This window comes from Hyperoodon ampullatus, assembly GCF_949752795.1.
Source record: "Hyperoodon ampullatus genome assembly, chromosome: 18".
In the NCBI taxonomy this organism is placed as follows: domain Eukaryota; kingdom Metazoa; phylum Chordata; class Mammalia; order Artiodactyla; family Ziphiidae; genus Hyperoodon; species Hyperoodon ampullatus.
Genome location: NC_136931.1, coordinates 27,370,334 through 27,385,034, shown reverse-complemented (window position 1 = coordinate 27,385,034; position 14,701 = coordinate 27,370,334).

Below are 14,701 nucleotides of genomic sequence, written 5' to 3'. Positions count from 1 at the left end.
TTATTCTGTGCCTGCCTGAAAATGACTGTAAAGCACTGCAAGTATTTATTTTAGGGTTAAAATAAAGATCAATGAGTAGGTAAATTTGCAAATATAGAATTCATGAATAATATGTTTGACTATATTTATGATCTCTATCCCTAATAATACCTTTAATCTTAAAGTTTATTTTACCTGACATGAGTATAAGTATGCCTGCTTTTTATCTGTTGATGTTTCTTTTTCCATGCTTTTACTTTTTTACTTTCAAATTTTCTGTAACCTTATGTTTCGCATATATCCCTTATAAATAGTACATTGTTGGATTTTTTTAAAAGAAGAATCCAACCTGGCAATCTCTATCTTTTTGACCGGCATGTATACTCCTTTTATATTGATTGGGATTATTTATATATTTGGAATGTTTTTACTATCTTCCTTTTTAAAAAAATTTGTTTGTTCTGCTTTTTCTGTGCCTTCCCCCCTTTTTTCTTGACTTTTTGGCTTATGTTTTGTTTTGTCTATTCCACATTTCCTTGCTACTGGTTTGAAATTTTTACACTCTATTTCTATTCTTGTAGAGGGTACCACTCAAGTACCTCACCATGCACATTTACCTTCATCACCTCTAACAATTTTTATATTAGCTCCCCCATGATATACTACCACCTTAAAATGCTTCCATTTTAATCTCCCCCTTATGATTTATATGCTATTCTCATTCTATATTTTAGCTTTTTCTTTAACCCCATACATTATACTTTTAAAATTATTATGATTATGATTGTGATTTCATTCAATGATTGTTTGCATTTAAGTAATATTTATTATATTATTTGCTCACTATTCCTTTTTGTATCTTAGACTTTATATCTACATCTTGTATCTCTTCCCCAAATAACATCTTTTAGAAGTTTCTTTAGTACAGATTTCTTAATGACAAAAATTTATCAGGTTTTGCTGGTCTGTAAATGTCTCTTAATGCGCATTTCAGGAAAACATCTGTTTTCTTGAAAAACAGTCTTGGTGGCACACAATTCTAGGTTGAGAGTTACTTCCCTCGATCCTCAGAAGGTATTTTTTCCCTGTTTTCTAGATTCCATTGCTTTGAGAAGGGTCCCCTCAACCTAATTGTTGTTTCTTTATAAATTATCTGTGCTTTCTCTCTGGCCCGTTTTAAGACCTTCTTGTTTTGAGTATACTATGCTTTCACTAAGGTGAGTTGAAGCATGAATTTCTTTTTATTTATGCTTTTTGACGTATGTTGTACTTCCTGGCTTTGTGTTTTTATGTTTTCTTATAGATTCTGGAATGAGCTCAGCTATTATCTTTTCAAATATTGCCTCTTCTTCAGGCGCTCTATTCTTTACTTCTGGGACTCCAAGTAGACATACGTTAGACTTTCTTATTCTGTCCTTCACATGTCTTATTATCACTTTGTTTCTATTTGTATCTTTTGTTCACTGTGCTGCATTCTGGGTGACTACTGTGGATACACATCCTAGTTTACTAATTCCCTCTTCACCTGTGTCTAATTTACTCTTCAACCATCCTCTTGAGGTTTTTTCAGTTCAACAAAGAAACATTTTTATTTTTTGAATACGCATTTTTAACATCTTTATTGGAGTATAATTGCTTTACAATGGTGTGTTAGTTTCTGCTTTATAACAAAGTGAATCAGTTATACATATATATATGTTCCCATATCTCTTCCCTCTTGCATCTCCCTCCCTCCCACCCTCCCTATCCCATCCCTCTAGGTGGTCACAAAGCACCGAGTTGATCTCCCTGTGCTATGCGGCTGCTTCCCACTAGCTATCTATTTTACGTTTGGTAGTGTATATATGTCCATGCCACTCTCTCACTTTGTCCCAGCTTACCCTTCCCCCTCCCTGTGTCCTCAAGTCCATTCTCTACGTCTGCATCTTTATTCCTGTCCTGGTCCTACGTTCTTCAGAACCATTTTTTTCCCTTAGATTACATATATATGTGTTAGCATACGGTATTTGTTTTTCTCTTTCTGACTTACTTCACTCTGTATGACAGACTCTAGGTCCATCCACCTCACTACAAATAACTCAATTTCGTTTCTTTTTATGGCTGAGTAATATTCCATTGTATATATGTGCCACATCTTTATCCATTCATCTGTCGATGGACACTTAGGTTGCTTCCATGTCCTGGCTATTGTAAATACTGCTTCAGTGAACATTGTAGTACAAGTCTCTTTTTGAAATATAGTTTTCTCAGGGTATATGCCCAGTAGTGGGATTGCTGGGTGATATGGTAGTTCTATTTTTAGTTTTTTAAGGAACCTCCATACTGTTCTCCATAGTGGCTGTATCAATTTACATTCCCATCAGCAGTGCAAGAGGGCTCCCTTTTCTCCACACCCTCTCCAGCATTTATTGCTTGTAGATTTTTTGATGATGGCCATTCTGACAGGTTGAAATAATACCTCATTGTAGTTTTGCTTTGCATTTCCCTAATGGTTAGTGATGTTGAGCATCCTTTCATATGTTTGCTGGAAATCTGTATAACTTCTTTGGAGAAATGTCTATTTAGGTCTTCTGCCCATTTTTGGATTGGGTTGTTTGATTTTTTGATATTGAGCTGCATGAGCTGCTTGTAAATTTTGGAGATTAATCCTTTGTCAGTTGCTTCATTTGCAAATATTTTCTCCCATTCTGTGGGTTGTCTTTTCGTCTTGTTTATGGCTTCCTTTGCTGTGCGAAAGCTTTTAAGTTTCATTAGGTCCCATTTGTTTATTTTTGTTTTTATTTCCATTTCTCTAGGAGGTGGGTTAAAAAGGATCTTGCTGTGATTTATGTCATAGAGTGTTCTGCCTATGTTTTCCTCTAAGAGTTTGATAGTGTCTGGCCTTACATTTAGGTCTTTAATTCATTTTGTGTATGGTGTTAGGGAGTGTTCTAATTTCATACTTTTACATGTAGCTGTCCAGTTTTCCCAGCACCACTTATTGAAGAGGCTGTCTTTTCTCCACTGTATATTCTTGCCTCCTTTATCAAAGATAAGGTGACCATATGTGCCTGGGTTTATCTCTGGACTTTCTATCCTGTTCCATTGATCTATATTTCTGTTTTTGTGCCAGTACCATACTGTCTTGATTACTGTAGCTTTGTAGTATAGTCTGAAGTCAGGGAGCCTGATTCCTCCAGCTCTGTTTTTCTTTCTCAAGATTGCTTTGGCTATTCGGGGTCTTTTGTGTTTCCATACAAATTGGGAAATTTTTTGTTCTAGTTCTGTGCATACCCATTTTTAGGTCTCTGTTTCTCATTGTACCTTGTTGGTCCTCATCTTTGTCATTTGCATTCTTTATTTCCTTAATCATTTCATATATATCTGTTCTATATTTGGTATCTGACAATTCCAGGATCTGCTATTTGAGAGGTGGAGGAACTCTAAATATGTTTTCTGTGTTATCTGCTAACTCTTGGACAAAGTGGCTTGCCTTCCCATGCCTTCCTAATGATGGGAGTTAGTTTCTTCATCATCTATGGGTGTCCTCTGAATCTAAACTGGAGACACTTTCTTCCAGAGAGTTTGTTTCTGCCTCTGGCCACCAGAGGGCGCCACTACCAGGGACTGTGGCTTGGCTTCCCACCCTCTCTGGCAGTTAAGTATTTTAACAGCTGTGCTGCTGAGAGCACCTGCCTCTAAAGCAACTGCGTTAAGAGCTCAGGCCTCAGCTCACTTTTCTTGAAATCTTCTCCTAAAGCTTGTAGGAGCAAAGATCAGTCACAGGGTGTGTTCTCTGCGCTGTTTTGCAGTGAGAGGCTCCTCAGACCACCCAATCTGCAGTGATGCTCAAAACCGAAAAGACCTGAACTTTACCGCAGACCATACGTTAGAAACTGGACCCATGGACTCCTAATAGTGCAAAATGTAACTTCCAGGTAGTCATCGTGGTACTTCCTATTTTGTGTTTGGATTTCTTCGTTGCTGTTGTTTGGTTTTCTTCACTTCGATTTTTGGCTGCTTTCTCAAACTCATCACGTTCTCAGATTCATTTATCCCAGCAGAAGCGAATCACACTTGGGTCCCAGCCACTCCTTTTCTGAATTACAGTATTTACACTTCTATTTTTCATCACTGTTTTTATACTTCACAGAACCTCTTTTAGCCATCCCCTCATTTTTGTGAATTGGGGCTATAACACCACACAGGCCTGGTATCCTCACAGGCCCAGGGGTGGATCTGTGACCCCACGCAGGCCCATCAGATCCTCCCCTCCCTGGAACTCAAGTCTTGAGCCAAAGGGCAGAAAGACCAAAACAGCTGGAGACGCTGGGCCAGGCCAAGGGCAGGCCCTGCTGTCTTGGCTCCCACATTGAGAGTTCCTCCCGGACATCTGGATCTTCTGTAAACGAACTCAGATCCCACCAGCAATCTTCTTTACTGAGTAAGGATCAGAGGCAGTTTCTGTTGCTTCTGACCAAAGAAAGCTTGACTGATCCACTGGTCTTGTGCTTGGAGTATCTTTTATGCCTAAGAATTTTTATTACATGTCTGATAAATGACTATTGCCTAATAAGGTCTCTCTTTTTTTATTAATTAATTTATTTATTTATTTATTGGCTGCGTTGGGTCTTCGTTGCTGCATGCAGGCTTTCTCTAGTTGTGGAGAGCAGGGGCTACTCTTCGTTGTGGTGTGCGGGCTTATCACTGTGGTGGCTTCTCTTGTCACAGAGCACGGGCTCTAGGCATGCGGGATTCAGTAGTTGTGGCTCATGGGCTCTCTTAGAGCACAGGCTCAGTAGTTGTGGCGCACGAGCTTAGTTGCTCCGCAGCATGTGGGATCTTCCCAGACCAGGGCTCGAACCCGTGTCCCCTGCATTGGCAGGCAGATTCTTAACCACTGTGCCACCAGGGAAGTCCTTTTTTTTTTTTTAATTTTCTTTTTTTAATTTATTTGGCTTTGTTGGGTCTTCGTTGCTGTGCACGGGCTTTCTCTAGGTGCGGCATGCGAGGGCTACTCTTCGTTGCGATGCGCGGGCTTCTCCTTGCGGTGCTTCTCTTGTTGCAGAGCACGGGCTCCAGGCACGCAGGCTCAGTAGTTGTGGCGCACGGGCTCAGTTGCTCCACAGCATGTGGGATCTTCCCAGACCAGGGCTCGAACTCGTGTCCCCTGCAATGACAGGCAGATTCTTAACCACTGCTCCACCAGGGACGCCCAAGTTCTCTTTAGCAAGTGACTTAAGAAGACTTCCTCTGTCTGCCAACCATCATCATGACTGATGAAATCATGATCACCATTTATTGGACAGCAGGGCTATACATATTTTCTGGGGGTTACATATATTATTTTAATTCTTGAAACACTCCTGCCAGGTGAGTTTTATTATCTCCATTTTATAAATGAGGAAACAGACTCAGGAGATAAGTACCTTGAGCCCAGACTTTAACCCAGACCTGTCTGACTTTCAAGCCGCCCACCACCTTTTTTTTTCTAAACAGTAAGCTTTATTTTTTTAAGTATTTTTTTAATTCATATATTTATTTTTGGCTGCGTTGGGTCTTCGTTGCTGCGCACAGGCTTTCTTTAGTTGCGGCGAGTGGGGGCTACTCTTCATTGCGGTGCGCAGGCTTCTCATTGCGGTGGCTTCTGTTGTTGCGGAGCATGGGCTCTAGGTGTGCAGGCTCAGTAGTTGTGGCGCACGGGCTTAGTTATTCCACGGCATGTGGGATCCTCCCGGACCAGGGCTTGAACCCGTGTCCCCTGCATTGGCAGGCGGATTCTTAACCACTACGCCACCAGGGAAGCCCCACACTATGGAATATTATTCAGCCTTAAAAAGAAATCCTGTCCCATGGTACAACATGGATGAAACTTGAGTACATTATGTTAAGTGAAATAAGCCAGTCACAAAAAAATAATAATTACTGTGTGATTCCACTTGTATGAGGTGTCTAGAGTAGTCACATTCATCTAAGCAGGAAGTGGGTGGCTGCCAGGAGCTGGGGAGAGGGGATGGGGAGTTTCAGTTTTGCAAAAGGAAAAAGTTCTGGAGGTCTATTTCACAACATTGTGAATATGTTAACACAACACTACGGAGCTGTACCCTTAGAAGTGGTTAAGATGGTAAACTTTGTTATGTTTTTTACAATAAAAAAGAAAGAAATTAACATTACAGGGGCCAGGGAAGTCCCTGATGTGGCCCAACTGGGCAGTCTCTTCCCCTCCCTCCCAAGGTCATCACTACCATGTTACTACAAATCACACACATATCCATAAACAAAACACAGGCAGTGTGTTTTTAAAACAGTCTCACACCACATATAATATTCTGCTGCTTGCTTTTTCACTCAACTTTAAGATCTACTCTATTCAGTTTAATTGCTGTCAAGTATTCCATCTATGAATGTCTCTATTTATTCATTCTCATGCTGATGGGCGTTTGAATTGTTTCCAATTTTTAAAATTATTAATAATCCTGCAGAAAGTGTTTTTGTACAGGTCTCCATATGGAAGCATAAAGGATTTTTTGTGTAACGCATTGCACTAAAGAAACATCATTGCTTGACTGTGCTGAGTCAATGTAACAATTAGTTTTCCTGGGAGGAACTTTTCCTGGACATAGAACAGATCAACTTGTCATTGTATTTCTCAATGTCAATGACCGAAGTCTTGAAGGAAATGGAAAATGTGACCTAAACATGTTTTGTTGGGCCTCTGGGATCCCTTACAGCAAGAATCTGCTCTAGCAGCAAACCCACATGTGCTGCCTCTGCCTTCTGCTCTCTGTAGGTCTGGCCGTTGCCCAGTTCCACCCAAGACCCTCTTGCTGTCTGGGAGGTTTGGAGTTTCTGAGGCCATGGCATCCAGCCACAGGTTGGCACCATTCAAGGACAAAAGCTGCCCTTTTTCCAAGGATCCCCTTGCAGATTGCATCGGAGGCTTCGAAGTCTGCTTTTTCTAGTAAAGAAGGCCATGCTCAAGGCTACCGATGCCTTTAAGAACAAATCCTGCATGGACAGGACTCTTCAGCCCGTGCATAGAAGGGGGTGCCGCTCAATGCCGGGACCTCCAAAAGGCCTTGGTCGTCTATTATTGAAGGAGAAAAGCAAGCTATAAAACGGACTGTGGACTGTGAGTTCATCTCTGGCTTTGTTTTTTGTTTTTGTTTTTGTTTGAAGTACATTATGAAAAGATAGACGTAGAAAGCATGTGACAGACCATATCCACACCCCGGAGGAATAGATTAAGAGCGTGAGGGGGGTGTGGTGGGCATCTTTTGCTTTGGGCTTCTGTATGCCTTCTCTTGAATAAGCACCTGTCACTGTTATGTAGGACGGAACATCTACCAGATGCAGGCTGCAGTCCTGGCGCTCCTGTGGAGCTCAAAGGTACAGAGTTAATCTTTAAAACATTTTGTTATAAATAATTATTAACAAAGATTATTGTACTTCAAAAAATACATCGTATCTTTAACATTTATCGGCCAACAAGCACTTGCTGAGCAAGAGTTAAAATGAGAAGTTCTCTTTTTTAGAATAAAATGTCAATAAATAAGATCAGCCAGCTAATCATAGGGAAGGATTCCAGGTGTCCCTCACTATAAAATAACAATTGAAGAGACTGGTGATCCGTCTGTCAGACTGGCAGTTAAGATATTCAGCCTCGGGCTTCCCTGGTGGTGCAGTGGTTGAGAGTCCGCCTGCCGATGCAGGGGACACGGGTTTGTGCCCCGGTCCGGGAAGATCCCACGTGCCACGGAGCGGCTGGGCCCTGAGCCATGGCTGAGCCATGGCCTCTGAGCCTGCGCATCTGGAGCCTGTGCTCCGCAACAGGAAAAAAAAAAGATATTCAGCCTCATTGCAGAAATAGACAGCCTAGATTCATCCACATGAGCTTACTGAGACAGAGAGGAGGGAAATTTGGGGCAAAAAATACCTCAACTGACAGTTGCATGAGATGGGAAAAAAAGCAAGAAGAGTGTCATGACTGTAGCCCACGTCCTCAGCATGGCCCTTGATGTCCCCCCCAGGGCAGGCTTTTCCCCAGGCTCCTTCTCTGCTCCTCACAGCTACTCCCCCCACCCCTGCCTCCTATGAGTCCTGCGCCCTCCCTGCCTCCTCTAGTCCACCACCCCATTCTGTTGCCAATCACCTTACTCCAGGCAGCTTTGCCTAGATCTCTTCTCCCACAGACAAGAAGCCCCAGCATGGCCACAAACCCCTCTGCCATCTGGCTACTGCCAACCCCTGAGCCTCACCCCTTCACCCCCCTCTTGTCGAGCACCCAGCTCACCAAACCTCACCACGTCAGCAGTGCCCCAGGCATGGTCCCATCTACCCTCCTCCTGGAAGGTCTCCCTCCCCCCTGCCCCCACCCCCTGTCCCTGACTCCAATAAATTCTGCATTTTATATACATATAGTCCTTAAGACTCAAGTCCACCTTCCCCACTTAAAACAACTACTATTAGTATGTGAGACATATTATTGTATTATTAGCTCATTTAATTCTCACAACAAACTTGAGGGTAGGTAATATTATTGCCATTTTACAGGTGAGGAAACTGAGGCTCAGAAAGCTTAAGACTGAGGCTCTGAATCCAGGTCTCTGTCACTCCAAGTCCTGGGCTCTTATCCACTGAGCCACATGAGAATTGCTTGTGGACATGTGTGTCATCTGCATGGAAGCGTGAGATTTCCAAAGGGAGAGAGTATGTGTCATTTGCCTTTACAGTCCTAGAAATGAACTTGACTTGGTCCCTCACTATCACACACTCATAGGGGGGAAAAAACATTTTCACTTAATAACGTCTTTGATGAAGCCATTAAAATCAGTAATTATATTAAACCATGACCTTTGAGTACATACTTTTAAAATATTCTGCATAATGAAATAGGAAGTAAGCATGAAACATTTCTTCTGCAAACTGAAGGACAATGGTTATCTCAAGGAAAAGCACTTTGTGATTGAGTTGCCAGCCAAACTAGCTCCATTTATTGTGGAACATCGATTTTACTTGAAAGTATGACTTAAAAACTATGGTCATTCAGACTTGAGTATTTGTCAGGCACTTTCTTGAAAATAAATGAAGTGAAACTGTCATTTCAATGAAAACAACTGAAATATTTGTTGGCAATGATGAAATTTGAGCTTTCAAGTGAAAATTAGCATTTGGAAAAATTGTATTGACCACTATGAACTTGAGAGCTTTCCAACACTTACATATTTTTCTGATGGGATTGGTGGTGATATTAACAAACATGATTTTAAAATTTTACATAATGAAAACATGTGGAAAATCTACACAACTCAATGAACGAATATTTTCCAAATGACCAAAACATGATGTTAAAAAATCTATGCATGGGTAAGAGATCCATTCAAAGGCAGACCAATGAATTTCAATACAACAGAGTACAAAAAATTTATTGCTATGGTTTCAGATTCCACACTGCAACTAACCTTTAAGGAAAAACTATCAATTGTCAAGTTTTGGCATGGTTTCAAAGAAGGATACCTACAACTATCTAAAAAGGCCATTAAAATAGCCTAACTTTTTCAACTACCTATCTGTAGGAGGCCAAATTTTCTTCATATATCTTCAACTAAAATAATATTGCAACAGATTGAATGCAGAAGCAGACATGAGAATTCAGCTGCCTTCTGTTAAGACAAAGAGGAAAGAGATTTACAAATATGTACAATAATGCAACTCTTCTTCTAATTGTCTTTTGTCCTGAAAAATATAGTTATTTTTCACAAAAAATGTATTGTGTCAACATGTAATTGGTTTATTATTTTTTAAAGAATTAAAAATTGAATAATAGTTTTAAATGTTTTCATTTTTAATAATTTATTTTGGTAGCTATACTCTGCATAAACAAAAGCTCTTTGGACTCTCCAATAATTTTTATAGAGTAAAGGGTTTCTGAGACCAAAAAGTTTGAGAACCACTTGTTTACAATGATAATTTGTATTTAGATCTTTTACCTGATTATTCCATGAGGAGACTGACCTCAGGGCCTTTGCACTTTCTCCCTCTGACTCCCTCATTCATCATGTCCAGTATTGGTGATAAAGGAGTGTTTAGAGGAGACTTATCCATCACCTCCCCTTCTCTGACATGAGCAGTTGTCGTTTTCACTAAGCTGAATACTGTCCTGAATCATCCCCTATACAGAAAATCTGGAGTGCCATTGTTTAGGTCTTAGTTTAAATGTCACTTCCTCGGGGACACTCTGCCTGAACCTCCCCTCTCCCACCCCACCCCATAGATCAGAAATAGGCACTCATAGCACCCTCCCAGCACCTGACACCAGGGGATTTTAGAGTGCCTTCTGAGAGTATTTGTTTCATTTCAGTCTTCCCCACCTAAAGTAGCTCCATGAGGCTGTTTCCTTGTCTCTTTTCTTTTGTTCACTGCTGGTTCCTCAATTTCTAGGACATTTGTTCAGAGGACGAATGAATGAAGATTTCTGTGTGTTCATCTTCATGGGACCAGCTGAAGCCGTGGGCTGTGGGCTTTGCAGCCATGCACATGGGCATGCAACGTGGGAGCATGGCTGATGCTTCACACGACTTGTGAGGATACTTTTTTTTAAATCAAATCACAGTGAGTTTCAATATAGAATTAATTTTCCAGAGCATTTATAAAACAAGATATCACTGTGTTGAGTGAGGGAGACGGGAAGAAGGGGGGTGTGCCTTGGATCATCACACTCTCCACCCCACCCCATTCTTTTGCTCCTGAAGGATGATCCCACTGAAGGAGAGAATGGAGGGACCAAGAGAAGGAATTAGGTCACCTTCTTCCTGGGATCTCCTTTCACTCCTTCCTCTCCAGGGAGAAGGCAGGTGCACATAAGCATTTTTACCTTAATGTGGATTTGGAAAATGTGCATTTCAGAGAGGCCCCATGTGGATTCAGAGGCAGACCCAGAAAATCAGTTTTAATGATGAGGAAAGAAGGAAATGATTGTCAAAATATGAATTCCTTAAGACATATTCCCTACGGGCCTGTTCTGACAGTAAAGATAATTAAGCTTAAGTTTTTTTGTTTTTTTTTTGCGGTAGGCGGGCCTCTCACTGTTGTGGCCTCTCCCCTTGCGGAGCACAGGCTCCGGAGCGCAGGCTCAGCAGCCATGGCTCACGGGCCTAGCCGCTCTGCGGCATGTGGGATCTTCCCAGACCGGGGCACGAACCCGTGTCTCCTGCATCGGCAGGCGGACTCTCAACCACTGCGCCACCAGGGAAGCCCTAAGCTTAAGTTTTAAAGGTCAGTTTTAACCGGCTCATGAGGTACATGGCAACAATGACATCATCCTGGTCCTCTGTATCTGTGGCAACGGAATTTCTGAGCTGTGATTAAACTTCAAACTAGAACTACTGCATTAGTCCCAGCAACAGCCCCAAATAAATATTCGAGAAAGTAGGTGAATTTTACACATCCTCTTGGGATATTTCAGCAATTTACTGAGAAAACAAGCAGTAGAACCTGCTGTTAAAACTGCTGGTTGGGGCTTCCCTGGTGGCGCAGTGGTTGAGAGTCCGCCTGCCAATGCAGGGGACACGGGTTTGTGCCCCGGTCCGCGAAGATCCCACATGCCGTGGAGCGGCTGGGTCCGTGAGCCATGGCCGCTGAGCCTGTGCGTCTGGAGCCTGTGCTCCGCAAGGGGAGAGGCCACAACAGTGAGAGGCCCGCGTACTGCAAAAAAAACCCCAAAAACTGCCAGTTAATGAAGCCAGCTCACCCGCCCCAGCCTCCTCTCGGGCCTTGTGCAAGAGGAGGATCACTCCCGAATCAATTGCTTTTCATCCATGTATGGGTCTAAAGTTGGAGATCTAAGGTAGCATAAGAAGGTGATTACTTGGGCATTTGAATTATCTTTAAAAAAAACACAATTGTTTTCTTCCTAATCATAAAAATAATGATTAAATAAGAAAACAATACAGTTGCCCCCCCTTTATCTGCAGTTTTGCTTTCCACAGTTTCAGTTACCCTCGGTCAACCGTGGTTGGAAAATGGAAAATTCCGGAAATAAACAATTCATAAGTTTTTAATTGGACGCCATTCTGAGCAGCGTGATGAAATCTCGTCCCACCCGGGGTGTGAATCATCCCTTTGTCCAGTGTATCTACGCTGTATCCACTCCCCACCGTTAGCGTAAGAATAAACTTAGTACCAGTGACCCTTGAATAACACGAGTTTGAACTGCGCAGGTCCACTTATACGCGGAGTTTTTTCAGTAAATACTTACTACATGATCTGAGGTTGGTTGAATCCAAGGACAGAATCATGGATACAAAGGGCCGACTGTAAAGTTATACTTGGATTTGTGGATTTTCAATTGCAAGTGGTGGGGCCGGGATCAGAGCCACTGCCCCCCAAGTTGTTCAAGGGTCAAACCAACATGTTGAACCCTTCAAACTTACACAACGTTATATGTCAATTGCATATCGATAAAAAATTTTTTTAATTAAAAAAATTCTAAACAGTAACTATCACAACTCTGAGGCTTATTCTGAGCTCAGATATTAAGTGTTTTGTTGTTTATTTTAAAACATATATTGAGATGTAATTCACATACCATACAACTCACCCACCTGAAGTTTAAAATTCAGTGGCTTTTAGTATAGTCACAAATTCATGCACTCACCACTGTAATCAATTTTAGAACATTTTCATGACCACTAAAAAAAAAAATCCATACCCATTGACAATCACTCCCTATTTCTCCCCAACAGCTCCTCTCTAGCCCCAGGCAACCAATAATCTGCTTTCTGTCTCTGTGGATTTGTCTATTCTGGATATTTCATTAAAATGGAATCATACAATAAATATATGGGGAGAGAGGGAACAGAGAATGACTGCTTAATGGATTTGGCAGTGATGAAAAAATTCTGGAACTAGATGGTTGACAGCCTTGTAAATCTATTGAATGCCAGTGTACACTTTAAAAAGGTTAAAATGGTCAATTTTGTATTATGTGTACTTTACCATAATAATTTTTAAAAATCCAAACTAAGGGAAGCCAGTATTTGTGAAGTCATTGGACAGGATCATATCTAACTTAAGAATTAGTCATAAACATTTAAGTGAATATTTTTGCCACATTGTATTAAGAAAAACAACAAACATTACCGGCGAGATATCACCCAACACAACCAATATTTAAGCTTATTTAATTAAAACAAGGGGTGTAGGCATTTTGTTTCTTCAACAGCAAGGTATAATAATTTTAACAAAACAAATATATGGACTTTCATTTTAACTGAAAATATGAAATGCTCTGTTGCTACATTTTAATAGATAATATGATGCATGTAAATGTGAAAGCCTTGGAGTGTCAGGGTGAGGCTGGCTTCACCTTGCTCTTTCTCTTTATTTACAGGAAAGAAAGATATAACCCTCCAGCTTTTCAAGTCCTTAAAGATTTCTCTCTTGAACAGCATTAGGCTACATCCACAGAACTTTTTTTTCTTTTTTTTTTTTGGGCTGCGCCACACAGCATGCAGGATCTCAGTTCCCCAACCAGGGATCGAACCCGTGCCCCCTGCAGTGGAAGCGCGGAGTCTTAACCACTGGACCGCCAGGGAAGTCCCCAGACTCTTTCCTCATTGACTGCTGCCCAAGCCCTTCCCTCTCCCCTCGAGACTGCCTGCTTCGGCCTGTGGACAGGGGAGCAGAGGCCGTCTGACCCTGAAGGCGATCACACTCAAAGAAATGGCATCAAATTCTAGAGCATATTCAAAGCATCTACCATGTTTGTGCTAAATGTCCTTTTGCTTCCATGTGAGGGAAACTCAGGTCAGTTTCTGAATGGTTAGGGACTTTTAGAAACCAAATGAGTCAAGAATACTGCACCCGAGCGGGCATACAGTAGTTTGTGATATTGGCACATTAGAATCACCTGGGGGCTTTTAAAAACCTCTATACCCTGCTCCCACCCCCAGACCAATTGAATCAGATGCTGGGTGTGAGACTCCAGCCCGAGCAGTGCTTTAATGCTGTCCAGGTGATTACAACCTGCAGAGGAGGCTGGATGTAATGGCGTTAGAAGCTTGACAGTTAAGAAGTTTGAAACGCCTTCCAGCTGCCAGCACTGAAGCTACTCAACTTTGCTGGAATAAGCCTGTAGGAGAAATGAAAGTCCCGCTCCCAAAGGAGCCTTCAGAGGTTCTCTTCTGAAAGCTCGGGGCAAACTGAGCGGATGGAAGACACACAAGGGACAGGTGAACCATGGTTCGTTCATTCACTCACCCACCCACCTCCCTTTGCTCACTCATTCACTCAACACGGAGGCTCCCCTCCGTGCCAGACCCTGGGCTGGGCCCTGGGGAAACTGAACAGGAAGGAAGGCCTGGTGCCCGCCCCCAGGAAGCTCGCAGTCTGGCAGCTGAGAGCAGGAAGTGCTTGGGAAGAAGCACAGCCTGTGTGTCCTGGAGCATTCAGGGGAAGGGACAGGAGGGGGAAGCACCTTTGAAGACATCTTCCTAAGGAGAGGACACCTGCTTGAGACCTGGAGCAGGAGCAGGTGTGAGGTAAGTGCTGCACTCTTGAAAAATCAGCAGTGAGTACCCTGTGGATGTGCTTCTCAGCCTCGGCAGCACCCTGGAATGGCCTGGGAGCTTCTAAACATGTCCGTGTCTGGTCACACCCCAGAGGCTCAGGTTGAATTAGTCTTCGATGGGGCCTGGGCATTTGTATAATATCTATTTTTAAATATCATTCTTTTTTATTGTGG